Consider the following 14,318-nt stretch of genomic DNA (forward strand, 5'->3'; position numbering starts at 1 on the left):
CTTGTGACGTAATTAAAGATAGCTTGCGGTTTACATGTTTGCACATATGCAAATGACTATCTAAACAACATAGTTCGTCAATTTGGGCAAAAAGTTTAGGGTGTCATGGTATGTTTTATCTGAATCAGAACACTGATACATCCGACAGGAGACTTAGCGTATGAAAATCATGAGTGAATACAGGACTATTTCCATTTTTAGAAATAAAATTAAGCAACATCTTACTACTGTATATACTCGTACTTACAACGTACTTACAAATGGCTTTTAAGGAACCCGCAGGTTCATTGCCGCCCTCACATAGGCCCGCCATCGGTCCCTATCCTGTGCAAGATTAATCCACTCTGTCATCATATCCCACCTCCTTCAGATCCATTTTACGTTCAAAGTTCCAAATCTCATAACATTATTCCTTTGCTGTGGTCGTGCCAGAGAATCAGTCCCATTCCGAGGCTTATTGTAAGGTTTCGTAACAAGCTGTTTTTTACAGTGATGGGTTGTTAGCCCTTCGCCCAACCCCCAAGCTGGAGGACCACCCCTTATCGGCTGTCCACGACTGCTTATTCAATATATTCGCAGCTACCCTCCATATCTGGAGGCCGTCTCCTCTATCCGCAACCTGAGGACGCGCCATGCTGTAGTGATAGGGACCCACAATACAAGGACTGTATATATAATGTTCATTATTTCATAACAATATACCTCAGCGCACACATTATATAGTCTGGAATTTCCAACACTCACTTTATTCTTTGTGACATTCCCATATTTCAAAACAAATCGTCAGTTTCCAAGCAAAATACATTAAGTCAAAAAATATTACTTCTGAGAAAAAAGCGTTTAAACGTTTTTGACAAAACTGAATCCTCAAAATATTATTTTTAGTAAGTAGTTTCTTTTTACGAGTATTTCATTTTCAAATTCCTAAGTTCATACACATACATTATGTACATTATTACACGCCTTTATTTCAGAAGTAACATTTTTTACTTATTGTGTTTTGCTTATAAACCGACGAAATTATAGTGAAGAAATGTGGGTGCGCAGGTGCTTTTAATTTTTTTTTTTTACTCCCGCCTGCTTAGTGACGTAAATTTCAGTAAGGGATGAGGTGCAAATTTCTTTAATCAAAGACCGCAATAAAAATAGGATAGATAATTCAGAGGTTCGCTTTAACCGTGAGAGTTGGGGGCGACTCAACTAGGCCTATAGCTATGCAACACAATTCGGAACCTGACATCCATAAAAAGGAAAAAAGGCATGTAATATTTTCATATATATTTTTTTTAAATCTAGACCTACTCATTCTTACAGCGACTACGTACACAGACAATCCCGTGGCAATTGGCCTTCATTCCACCCTAAGCTTACTAGGAATTTGCGAATTATTCTAGAAGCGTATTAAATTACATAAAACTTGACATATAATCGTCAGTGAAAATCACAACTGAGATATTCATTTCGCTTAACTTCTAGGAACGTTAGCGTAATATGAAACTGGCTATCATCATCATCATCATCATCATCACGAAGCTAAATAGTGCCTAGCATTATATATATATATTTACTAATTAATTAATGTATTTATTTCCGTAGCGCCGTGGTCTAAGGCGTCATGTTTTGGGCTAACGTTACAGAATGAGCAATGGTTCGGATCTTCATGGGGGAGGAAATTTTCATTTTCTTATGAAATTTCGGACAATGCGTGGGACCGGTACCCACGTATCGTGATGAATTTAAACAGCTACAGTAGGTCTAGTCTAGATAAAAAAAATCCGGTTCCGCGAACGTCCTATGACGGCTAAGAGGATCATCGTTCTAATTACCTCCATACTCGTTGGATGATCGCTCACCTCTGCTGAGGCATGTGGACATGACTGTCGCATGATGATGGTGATTATTATTATCTATAGCTTTTGTTTCAATATATTTTTCCGCATTATAATTTGTTAATGCTGATATAGGCCTATCCAAGTAAATCAACGATCAAGTAAAATTTCCGCTGACGTCAATAGTAACAATAAAACGATAAGTCTGTAAAACAGACACACATTTCTACCAAAGGTGTCTTTAACGTAATTTTTGTAACAAGATAAAGCATGCTTTACAGACTCGGGTGGGCATAGCAATGCATTTACGCATTTCTTGTTTATCAAGAAGAAAAAGAGCTCGTGGTACAGAAAACTGATGACGAATACAAACAGCTGATTGTTGAAACTTTGATAAGAGACGCTCGGTCGGCGACACAGCTGATAATATTTTGCAAGCTGCTGTAACTTACGAATCGTGCCAAATCATTAATGAATTAGGAAACCAACCGCAGTCAGACCCCAAGAAAAGACATCTGGAGTTAATAACTTGAATTAATTATGATTCCACTTCATTTATAGTATTCTGCCCAAGGGCAAACCAGCATTTTCCAATCTTCCCTTTTTTTCCGTCTTCCTCTTAGTCTCCGCATATGATATATGTATCTTAAAGTTATCTTCCTGATCAGTTTCACCATTAACTAAATTTTAAATTGTGAAATAATCATGACTACCAATATCACTACTACTATTCACAAAATCTTGAACAGTTCATGTTCCATTGCCCAGGTACACTGGCGTTCAAAGATACCCGACACCTACTAATCGATAATTTGTTCGCGTAAGTGTGGCTTCTTTAATTATCATAATCTATGAATAGATGGCGAAGATAACAATCAGTGTCGCCAATAGTACCTACATAAATATACCCGTATTATAGAATTCAAAATTTCATCTCCGTGTAATGATTGTAAAAGCATTAGGTTTAGCGGGAAACCGCTGATACTGTCAATTACAAGAATAATTTATAGGCTAGTTAATCTACATCACCATTTTTTTTTCCAACAATTTTTTTAACTGTCCCAATAATAGTGTCATCTATTGAGAACTAGCAGAAATATTTCAAGTTTGTCAATTTGTTACATCTTTGGTTCTGACATTCCGTGGTTAGAAAGTTCACTTACACGGTCAGAAAATTGTAGGTCAGTTATCTGTAGAAATGTTAAAGAAGAAAGATGCATAACCTTTCAAATGCCCAACAAATAATTTTAACTGAATGAAGAATTTAGTACAGACATTCCCAATCTTGTATGTGAATAATTTACGTTTTTAATGTGGGTTAAACAAAACTGTCGTCCTTCAAGTACTGGATATTAGACGCATTCAGTATCCATTAAGAACTCTGTACCAACACGAGACATTCACAACTACAAACATTCATTGTTCAGTCCATGTGGAAAGAATGTGCAGTCACCGTTTGATACAATGCAAAGCAAACATATAACAAAAGACATACACTCACATACTATGGTAAAATGTCCACATACGCACCCTTGAGCATATATGAGGCATGAGATACAAATCTCGTGCCTTATGAATCTCGGTACTAAATTTATTCTCTCTTCAGTTTACGAAATAAATCGCACACAACAAATGCATGTGTCATTGAAATTCATGATTAGTGATTATTTCTCTGCTGCAGTTCAGTCACGAGACCTGGATCGAGAGATATTGCGATTACTAAATTCCCTATTATTAAATAATAGTTATCTACGCAAATTTGTTGCCTAAATAATAATAAAATTATTAATATTCACTAAATAAAAATGATTTCAAATAGTTATCAATAAAACTTAAAAAACTGCAAGACTCCATGATGTTAAAATACTGTTAAAACGGTAACATAGCTACCTTAAATACGTCCTACGGCCATTTCGGAAGTGTTTGCTTCGTCAGCGTCAACAGTAAGACAGTAATTAAACATGTAATTAGTACATGGTAGCGTAGCTAGCTACAACTCCAGCGGGTCGGCGTTCGATTCCCGACTGGAAAGTGAAAACGTACCTGCCTAACTTAGGGATTGGATGCATGTCCCTTGTTTTGATTTGTTCTGTGTCATCTTAAGGACCTGAGCAATCGTTCTGAGTCTACTGACCACGATACTAGGGAGTTTTCCCACTAACGAAAAAGGGCAATCTTTTCAATCTCTATGTCGGAAAATGTTGAACTATATTCAGAAAAAGTGTACACAATTTCGGAGAAAATACAGTTACGGATATACAATTTGGAGCTCCCTTATTGTATAAGTTTCGCTTAGAACACACAAGAGCTCCTGTATATCTGCTACTTGTGGACAGTCGTGTGAAATTGTTGCCTACATAAAGGCGGACTCCCGTCAAGACTCGCTCCAAATTTTAATTCCGATTTGCACTTTTAGTTTCGAAATAGTAACATAAAGTTCGAACGATGCAAAGTTAATTTCAGAAAAAGTAAATCTAATTTTGGAAAGCTTTAATATTAGCCTATTTAAATTATTTTTATTTTAGTTTTATTTTGAATAATATTAAATTTAATTCATATAAATTATAATTGCCATGTAAACGAATATTGTCAATAAACATTCGTTGAATGGCTGCGTAACTACAATATATTTTCTGTTCTGTTAAGAGAATACGAAGAATCAATTTTATTTCAACATATAGGCCTATATAACAAAATTATGTACATATATTATATAAGTTACTAGGACTATATAGCTGAAAAAACGAGAAAATCTTCAAATCTTCAATAAACTGACTTCATTAGGTATTTCCTGAGTTTAATATCTCTCCGATATTGAATTTACATTTTCCGAAATTGAGGTTGAAATGGTATAGTGTTTTAAGATGGATAACGATTACGATCGGAATAGTAATACATTTTAGAAGTGGGAAAAGGAACTAAAGTAGACTCTTGCTAATCCGGCAATTCCTTACACTGAGTGGTGCCGAATTAGCGAGACTGCCGGATTATTGAGAGTGCTTAAATGTAATTAAATGTAATTAAATTTAATGTTACAAGCTGCACCAACTAGTCCACTTGCACTTCTAAATCGAAACTATGAAGTTCCATCCGTGGCCGGCGCGTGTATAAGTAATACAGTGTAACAAATGGCACCGTGCAAATTTCCCAGACAACTATTGCAATAAAAGTGATAGGAAGTACACTAGAAGGAGGTCTGATTAGCGAGAGTCAAAGTGTTTATTAATATGAACATTTTACGTGTGAACTGAGTGTTAGTATGGTGGCTCTAAGAATGTGTGAGACTGTCATAATTGGCAGCTACTTCCCCACAGAACGGAAGCCTACTGGCCCTCCGACAAATAACCTTGAATCTGCTAAACAAAGTTTATTGCATGTGTTTTATACAACGGTAGAACAATGGCTACTGTTGTGTTAGGAAAGCGAATAATTTCACGCAGGCGAGAACTGATGTAGCCATCTACTGTAGACATTTGACATCAGCTAATTAAGTTGCCTGACGTAACACTGCAAGTATCTGTTATCCGCGTACCTTGCAGCATGGTTGTAATGTAAAACAGGATTTTACGTTCTGTAAAATCCTATTTAATAATCTAATAAAAACTCCATTCCACTTAAAAGACGTAACAGATTCGTACAATTTAATTGCTGTTCCAATATTGATATATAACTTCCTACTCTTAAAAACGCTGCTACAAATGGCTTAGTTGTGTAGCTATAGATTAGTTTTGAATTCCGACCCTTTAGTGTGTTACAAAGTTTTATGAACAACACCGCTATTCAAGGGAATTTCTTTATTTGCCACAAAACTTAGTGAAAACATGCAGTCGAAGTGAAGATTTCACACTCTTGCGTATATTTTAAGTACATTTTCGTAATTTAGGTCAAATACAAAGCGCATAGATTTAAATTTGCTGGCGGTCCTCTGTCAAACAAATGAGCCCCAAATTCAATCGAAGGCGATTTTCATAGGCAATATTATTAGCGTGGCCCCCTTCGAAAGGAAAAGGAAGCTGGGGCCCAGTAACTAGAGTTTCTTTCTTTCTTTCATTCACATAATAGGCCTATGGTCTGTCACAGTGTCATTCCAACGTTTTAGCGGAAGGCCCAAAAGATGTTTTTCTTAGTGGATGGTAATTCAACATTTAGAAAGATTTTCTTACAGAAGTAATTCTAAGATCTAAGGGCAAGAGATCTCCATTTCATTATATGATTTTGAATGTTTTCTAAAATTAGGTTAATTTTCAGTTCTTCTACAATGCCAGTATTTTTTTTGTCTAATTTAGTGCACAAGTATTTGTGAATTTAAGGCAATGAAAAGGCCACGACTCTCAATAAGGTTAGATGCAAAATGACCGGTAGTTTTCTCTAAAATTTTTTTGCTTGTGTAAATCAAGAACGCGACAGACATTTTACTGTGTTTTTCCACTATATACGTTGCGCATATCAATATTAGTATAGGGTACTAGAGTTAGTGTACATTTCCACCAGCAGGAGTAATTAGATTTTAAAGACGTAAATGAGATCGTGTGCAATTATGTAGTAGTAAACAAGCATTCCCTTATCGGAATACATTTAATACTATATTCATACGATAGCAGATGCAGTCTGCTTACTTAGCTTACATTTGAAATATACACGCCGCATCTACGTGAATTTGTGTGCGTACTCTACGAATATTTACTTTAAAAATATAGGCGATATATGTGTGGGTTATTGCAATTACTTAAATATGATTACACTAATTAAATTAGCTATCTGTCTTAATGCAAGATCACCGCATGTAAATATTACAGATAACAGTAACATAAAATATTGACATTGTCGTGTACGTCACTCTACTATATCCAACAGAAATACTCATCCTCTTTCACAATAGCCCTGCCAAGACTCTGGAATTCGTTACCTGCTAGCATCAGGGACTGTCGAAATAAAACTGAATTCAAACGCAAACTTACTAGGCACTTGGTCAGTAATTGAGACTCGTTCAGACATGGTTTCTTCTAAATAGTTCTCTTAATCTATCACAAAATATTTCAATATCAGGTAATTTCATTGCTATAGATTTTTGTTATTGTAGGTTTAATTTGTAATTCAGTAAATACAAAAATATTCTCTGTTCTTAACTTCTATGATAAAATGTCTAGCTATCATTAATCAGGTAATCTTATCGTACTTTAATTTTTATTGTAATTGTAAATTTAATGTTAATTGTAATTTTATTGTTCATATTATAGTTGTAATCCCCTGGTAGAGGGGCAGAGAAGGCCTGACGGCCTTATCTCTACCAGGTTAAATAAATAAATGCTAATACTAATACTAATTTTGAGCCGGCTGGCAATGAATAAAGCGCGCAGATTTAAAACGCTATCCTGAACCCACGATCGTTTAATATCCTGTCTCGTCTTGGTGTCGTGCTGACCCACGTCACGAGAATCTCCTAGTATTCACTTAATGTAGACCAGGAATAAAATACGGGTTTATGGTAAACTCCTCTAAGAGTACAAAAACCTCTCAATAGATTGTTATAATAGTTGTCTGAGAACTTAATTGTCATATTTACCCATCTTACAATAAATTATATCTGTATGAATCTTATTATAGATTTATTAATTCGGCGTAGATCAGTGGTCAGAGCGCTTGGTACGTAGAACCAAGGACCCGGGTTCGATCCCCGGCGCCGGAGGGAATTTTTCTCCTCAAATATTAATTGTGTATGAATCTTGTTTGATTAACAGTCTATAGAAATATCTTTTGTGTCGAGAAGATGTACAGTTTTACTTATATACTGCATACCTGGGAGAACGGGATGCGTCGCTGTTAAGACGTTACGTTACGAGCCAGAAGGTAATGTGTTCGATTCCCAATTAAATCACTAATTGTTCCCATTGATTAGTCCTTCCGGCCACATGGTGTTCACTGATTCTCTAACAGAAATGGACATCAGTGTGTTTCCTTGAGGGCAAAGGAGGTCAGCACGTAGGATTAACATCTATACTGCTACTCAATGTCGATTGTCTCATAAGGTGGAGTCTTGCTATCTGTTACGTTAAGGGCTTTCGAGACCTGTAATGGGGGAGCTTTGCTCTGCTGTATTATACTAATACCTTATTCTCTGATTGAAGTTCTGACTAATATGTCATCTATTATCAGGCAGTACATTTCATTTGACGATATGTGTTAGAGGAAGAACAATTTGTGTGCATCTGAAGTCTGACTAGTGTAATATATAGCTGATCAGCGATGTATGCAATGGAGAGAGAAAGGAACTGGCCACCCTACCCCATTATTTCCTGGCCTAGTTGCCTCATAAGTGGTGTCTTGGTATCATTTGTCAGGTTTACACCTGTCTTCGGACAGTTGACTAAACAACAACTAATACCTTTCTTAACCATTTCTGCTTTCTCTAAAAATATGTTTTTCATGTTTTAAGACAAAATACGTGTCCCTATAATTTTGTCCGGTTAAAAATATTACACGACTAGAAACCAAATAATAATAATAATAATAATAATAATAATATAATAATAATAATAATAATAATCTTAACATTATTCGGTTCTGAATCGCACTGAAAGTGGTTTCCAGAGACTAACCATTGTGAACGGATATACGAATAAGTTTTTTAAAAGAACAAGACGACGATGATGATGATGATGATGATGATGATGATAATGACGATGTGCATACTGTCACTATACAAATATCTGAAGTTTCGAAACTCTGGAGAAACTGCTCAATATAAGATTACAAAATTTAAAATCTTAATCACAAGACGCTCAAAGCATTCTTCAGGTGTTGTGTAGTTTTCTGCTCTCCATAGGCTATTGAATTACTATGCATGTATACGAAGTCATGAATTAGAGTGGGAATTCAATATTTTTAAAGGGAAGAGGGGCCGGACTGTCATATATTGCAGGTTTACGATCGATATAAAACTTACAAAAATGTATAGTGGATGAAGTAAATTAAACATTCTGATGTAACAGCGAGTATACTCGTTAGTTAAATTGCATTTTGCAATTCTTGAGTTCAGTTATTGCTCTCAATGATCTCGCTGGCAGTGGGAGAACCTTTAGTTTTTCCGTCCTTCCTTCGCGGTCTAGCATACAGGAACTTGTGAAATACGAGGAACTTGATGTACGCTTTTCCACATATGTATGTGCGGTTGATACGTTGTTTCTGCGTCTCTTGACGTCAGATTCCTTCCTCGATCACCGGATTATCCGCCTTCGCAGGATTCGAATTAGACTTCAAGTGTTCGTTCAATGAGATCAGCTACTTCGGTAGTTCCTTGCAATTTTGTGTACTTATACTAGAGTGGACTATTACAAAAGCATGTTTTTAAAGCCCGTAGGAACTTCAATCGCTTCATGGCAACACTAAGCAGTTACATATACGGATTCACATATTTTCTTCAAGGTTTTGAATGACTGATATATATCCCACACAATTTCGAATTTCAGTGGCAGGAAAATCTAAAATTTAAAACTTACATCAGAGGCCATTTGTAACACCAGTGTTTTTGGTTGTATATTTCTGGTTTATTTTTAGTTCACTTTAATAAAATATGGGATAAAACGCGTGGTTTCCAATTCACTCTCTCAAAAAGAAATCACGCACAAAAAGAGAACTGCGTCCATTTTAATTTTATCAATGACAATGTATGGAAACTGGTACAATACATGCAAAAGTATATACAATAGTGACGACAGACTGTTTCGAGCTCGACTTCGTTATAGCCTATACATTTTCTTTTTACTGATAACGATTTATACAAATTTACAACGAAAATATGATAGGTTTATGGGACGATGTGTATATATTAAGTACGTCAGACACGAAATAAAACGAGGATAGATTGTAGGCTAAGTAGCTGCAAATTCCACTGATAAAACAGTTTAGACTGTCTGCCAATGGGCGAGTCTCGTTTCTTGAATTAACACCACATAAGGTTGAACTTCCCTCATAAGAATCCTATACGAGTTGAGCTTCAACACAGATATGTCAATGTAGAGCAAAGCGAGCATATTATCCTCTTGATATGAGAACGAAGATGATGATAAGAAGAAATGAACCTGAAAATCAATCGCCTAAAACTGTTTAGCATTTTTCTATGAATGGGTTGAAGAAATTTTTTTTATTCCAACCGGGAATTGAAGCTGAGCCCGCCGTATAATACCCAGAAGCGAAAATTCCACACACATAACAGAAACGATTCTGCTCAGAAATCTGTTTGAAAATTGAGATAGTCTTATAAGCTTATCTTAACGCTAGCTATTAATACATAAACCGTGGTGCAGGAAAGGGACAATTGCTATTCGGACCTACAGAACTGATGTCATTGCTAGTGAAGTAAAACTGGTCGATTGGGCAAGCTTTCAAGTTACGTGCAGATTTACGGTTTTTTTTTTACTGCAACCAGTTCTTGCCTACAGCATTATACAGTCCGTAACGCCGACACTGTTAAAAGTATGATTAGAATTGAGAATAAGATGTGGCCCAAGCACAACAGACAAACCGGCTCTTTCTCTCTCTTGTTATTTGTAGTTCCAATGAACAAGCTAAGCTGTATTTCAAGAAGGCGATGCGACCCGTATGATCAATTTCTGCGCCCTAATAAACTTAACGCTTTAGTAAAGGTTGAAGGATTTGTTTGTTCGTCACAATGATGCCTAAATGTATACACGGAATTACGGAACTCTTTCAGGTGACACATAAAACAATACAACGTGAAATATTGAAAAACAATTGACTCCGACGACATGCCTTTCTTTATGAGTGTTTTAATCTAACTTGGCACACAAAACGAAACTAAATGAAATGACACCATAAACTACGAAATGGCTTGAAAAATATAAATATGACACAGAAAAAATTAGGAAAACGAAAAAGATAACACAAGCACCAACTAATAATTACTTTTTTGCACGATCGTGTTTTTGTTGTATTTACAGCTATTGTTGTTAGGACTTGAAAGTTATAATTCTCACACAGAAATTTGTTGCTAGGGAAACTTTTCTTCATAACATAAAACTATACTCAAATGGACCAATTACAGTGTGCACTTATTGTTACTTAGTCACCATTACAATGCAGTTTTTCGAAGGCTTTGGAATAATATTGCTCTAAATTTTCAATTCAAAATATATTGTATTTGCAATTTTAAAAATGTGATCGTACAAAAAATGTTGTAAATACACATTCGTGAAATGCATTCCAAATCTCGGAAATTGAAAAACTCGCTTCAAACTTTTCCTCGGTTTTGTAAAAAGCACTTCCCAACCTTATATCGTAATATACTATTATGCAATCCTAGCATTATAAACAGTCTTTACTGTTAGTTAAAATCGTGCATAATATGCCACATTATTGTACCAGAGCATAACATATTACCATGCCAACTAAAACGTCATGACTTCCATTATGACGGCATAACTTGTGCCATAAAGTTATTATGAAACGAATTTCCATGTTAGAATATTTAATACATCATTGTTGTCATAGCAACCTCTTTCTTCATTGACCATGATATCAAACTACTCATCATTACAAATCTGATGTTATTTCTTTATCAATTGTTTTATAATAGTTTTTTTTACATATTTTAATGCTAGAATTGCATAAAACGTTGTATGTAACACGTGTATAATCTTCAGTATGAACACTCGTGAAAATTAGCGCGTGAGCGTAATGAGAAGCCACAGTTTGCACTGGAAAATAATAATGATTATATTAAGCCATTTTTGTAGAATTCTTTAAATGTCACCGTTCATTATGCTGTACATATAGGAAAACTGGTCGATAGGAACACCCGATTTTCGCGATTGATTTTTTCCCCCACAAATTTCTGCTAATTGAGTCAAGAGAGTTAAAATTGTTATATGTATGAACGAGACTTGTTCTAAACTATACTAATAATTATCTAGAAACATGAAATTAACATTTTTGAAAGAATGTGAAGAATGTGTTCGAATTCATAATTTGTATTAACGTTTTGTAATAAAAATTATAAATTCGAACCGATTCTTCTACTTCTTTAAACAAATAGATTAATTTTATGTTCTACACAGTTATCTGTCAAAAGTTTGACGGTTCGAAGGAGAAACAATTTTTATTAGTATAGTTTAAGGTCGTGTTCATACCAATAACAATTTTAACTCTCTTGACTCAATTAGCAGAAATTCTTGAAAAAAAAAAAAAAATCATTCGCGAAAATCTGGCGTCTCTACTCATCGATGTTGAGAAACAATGGTAAGATGATGCCTGTTTAGATGTAGTTTATATTGCCAGGAAATGAGTTATTTCATCATTCTTACATTACAAAGTTCACGGATGTTTATACGTAATACTGAGTCACAACTATGTTATCGAATTTCCCTTACAGATGCTCATAACTCAAACCAATGTCTATGAATTCTTATTGGTGATACTCTGTACGTACTAGTAATAAAAGTAGCATTCTACAATAGTGGAAGAAGCGTATTGTTTGTGATATTTTGGACTAATCGTAAGTCATTAACACACTACACCATTCATGAATATCTGGTACATTGGTCACTCCTGGCAGCCTTTAAATAAATTTTATCTAAAAAGCCGGATGTGACGTCAGAAGTCATGATCCAAAGCTACATAGTGCATAGCAATCACGTCCGTAGTAGCTAGTAAACGAAAATGCTTGCTTGATTACTTGTTCACTAAAGAAACATGGATAGCTCATCAGCAATTGGGGTTATGAAATCTGGAGATGCTTTGGAAGTGAAATAATGTAATGAACATTGACATTGTTAGTACCCTCTTTACAATATTTTAAACATTATTGTTAATATATTAGGCCCTTATCTTTTCCACATAACTCGCAATGAAACTGCATTAGAACACTGCCTTTTTAATTCAGTGCTGCACCATGATGTCATCGTTTTTAGAAAAATAGTCTATGAAGAAGACCGTATTTCAAGCATACATGTCCAAAGCTTCCTAGTGTGTAGTTTACAAGTCACCTAGTTGCTCGTCATTAGTGTGTAATATGGGCACGGCCTAACTCTCTTGGGCGATACAGAAATATATTTTGAAAACAATCGAAATAGATCACTTTTAAAATATAGCTTATATTTAATAATTATATTAAATGTATTCTTACACCGTAGAAAGAATATTCCCTCGAAATATAGATATTTCACATATTTATCGTTCACCAAAGCAAAATTAATAAAGCACTATCGCACCTTTGAATGATAATGTTGGCTGAACAAAGCCAAGAAACTGTAATGGTACTGTAGTAATTTTCAATTCAGTAATGAGACTTTTTTGCATTTTTCGTAATTACATTGTTGTAAAACACAATGTGAAATGGCAGAGTTGTGTTAAAAATCCACTGACCGACGACTTCCGGTCTTCATAAGCGTGACCCAAAGTCTGGTATCTTCGATATTATGCCGCAATGTCTTTTGCAACATAAAGATTGAGTGTAGCTATATACACTAATGTCGCATTCAGTTAACGCTAGCTTCAAGTTCACACATGTGTTGCGAATGAAAAGTTAAACAGAAAGAGCCATATGGAAGTTTAAGGAGATATTCTTCAAACATCTGCGTAGTCAGTAAATATATATTGAAAACATCTCTCATTTTCAGCGTAATATGCTATTTTACGTAAGAATACAGGAAACAATTTTAAAAAGTCAAATATCAAAAACATATTGCATAGCACATGCATTTCTTGACTAATGAATTTATATTGAAAATGATATCATAAACAACTACAGTATATGTTAAATATTATCATTGAAAACTTTCAAAACGAGTAGCGAAATAGAACGTAGTGGATCTAATCACCATGAACGATTCTGGATTAATTAATTAATTCATTCATAGTGTTCTGCCCAAGGACAGGTCTTTCCCTGCAAACCCAGCATTCTTCAGTCTTTCCTATTTTCTGCCTTCCTCTTAGTCTCCGCATATGAGCTGGATTAATTATTGGCCTATAATTTCATAGAAAAATACTTACTTTTTTTCTAGGGGGTTTATTCCGTTAATATAAATATTTTTGGTAGAATTATAGTATTTGCAAAGTTATTAGATATAAATTCATTACTTTCTTATCTCAAACATCATATTAAAAAATAAAGTTAGTTTCGATCAAAACTCCTACTCTCTAAACTCAATTGACAAGCAAGACATTTAATATTCCAATAAAATATCAATCTACATTGGAGAGATCACTAAAAAACATTAACAAAATGATCATTTAGCCATTGGTTTTGAAGTACGGATAGCATAGTAAGAAGAAAATTTCATGTGTGTAACTGCCATAGAAACAGAATACAAAATGTAGCTGCATGTACACACTAAAATAATAACGTCTTCGTAATTTCAAACCATAGAACGTTTTTCTATTAATTTCATTTTGAATCAACTCTAACGTGTTTAGGTAGTTGCAATGGCCCTTGTGAAATATTCGCAATTTTTACTAAAAACTTAAAATTTAGAA

The 14,318-nt window shown here is 34.8% G+C and overlaps 2 protein-coding genes across 8 annotated transcripts in view; one reads left to right on the top strand and one right to left on the bottom strand.

Moving 5' to 3' along the window:
• The window catches only part of Ubr3 (Ubr3 ubiquitin ligase), a 196,580-nt gene that overhangs the window by 127,052 nt on the left and 55,210 nt on the right, over window positions 1–14,318 (bottom strand). The window lies entirely within an intron of this gene.
• Window positions 1–14,318, top strand: part of orion — an 84,194-nt gene that overhangs the window by 59,513 nt on the left and 10,363 nt on the right. The gene's annotated exons all lie outside the window — the stretch shown is intronic.

This window comes from Periplaneta americana, chromosome 1 (genome assembly GCF_040183065.1).
Source record: "Periplaneta americana isolate PAMFEO1 chromosome 1, P.americana_PAMFEO1_priV1, whole genome shotgun sequence".
Classification (NCBI taxonomy): domain Eukaryota; kingdom Metazoa; phylum Arthropoda; class Insecta; order Blattodea; family Blattidae; genus Periplaneta; species Periplaneta americana.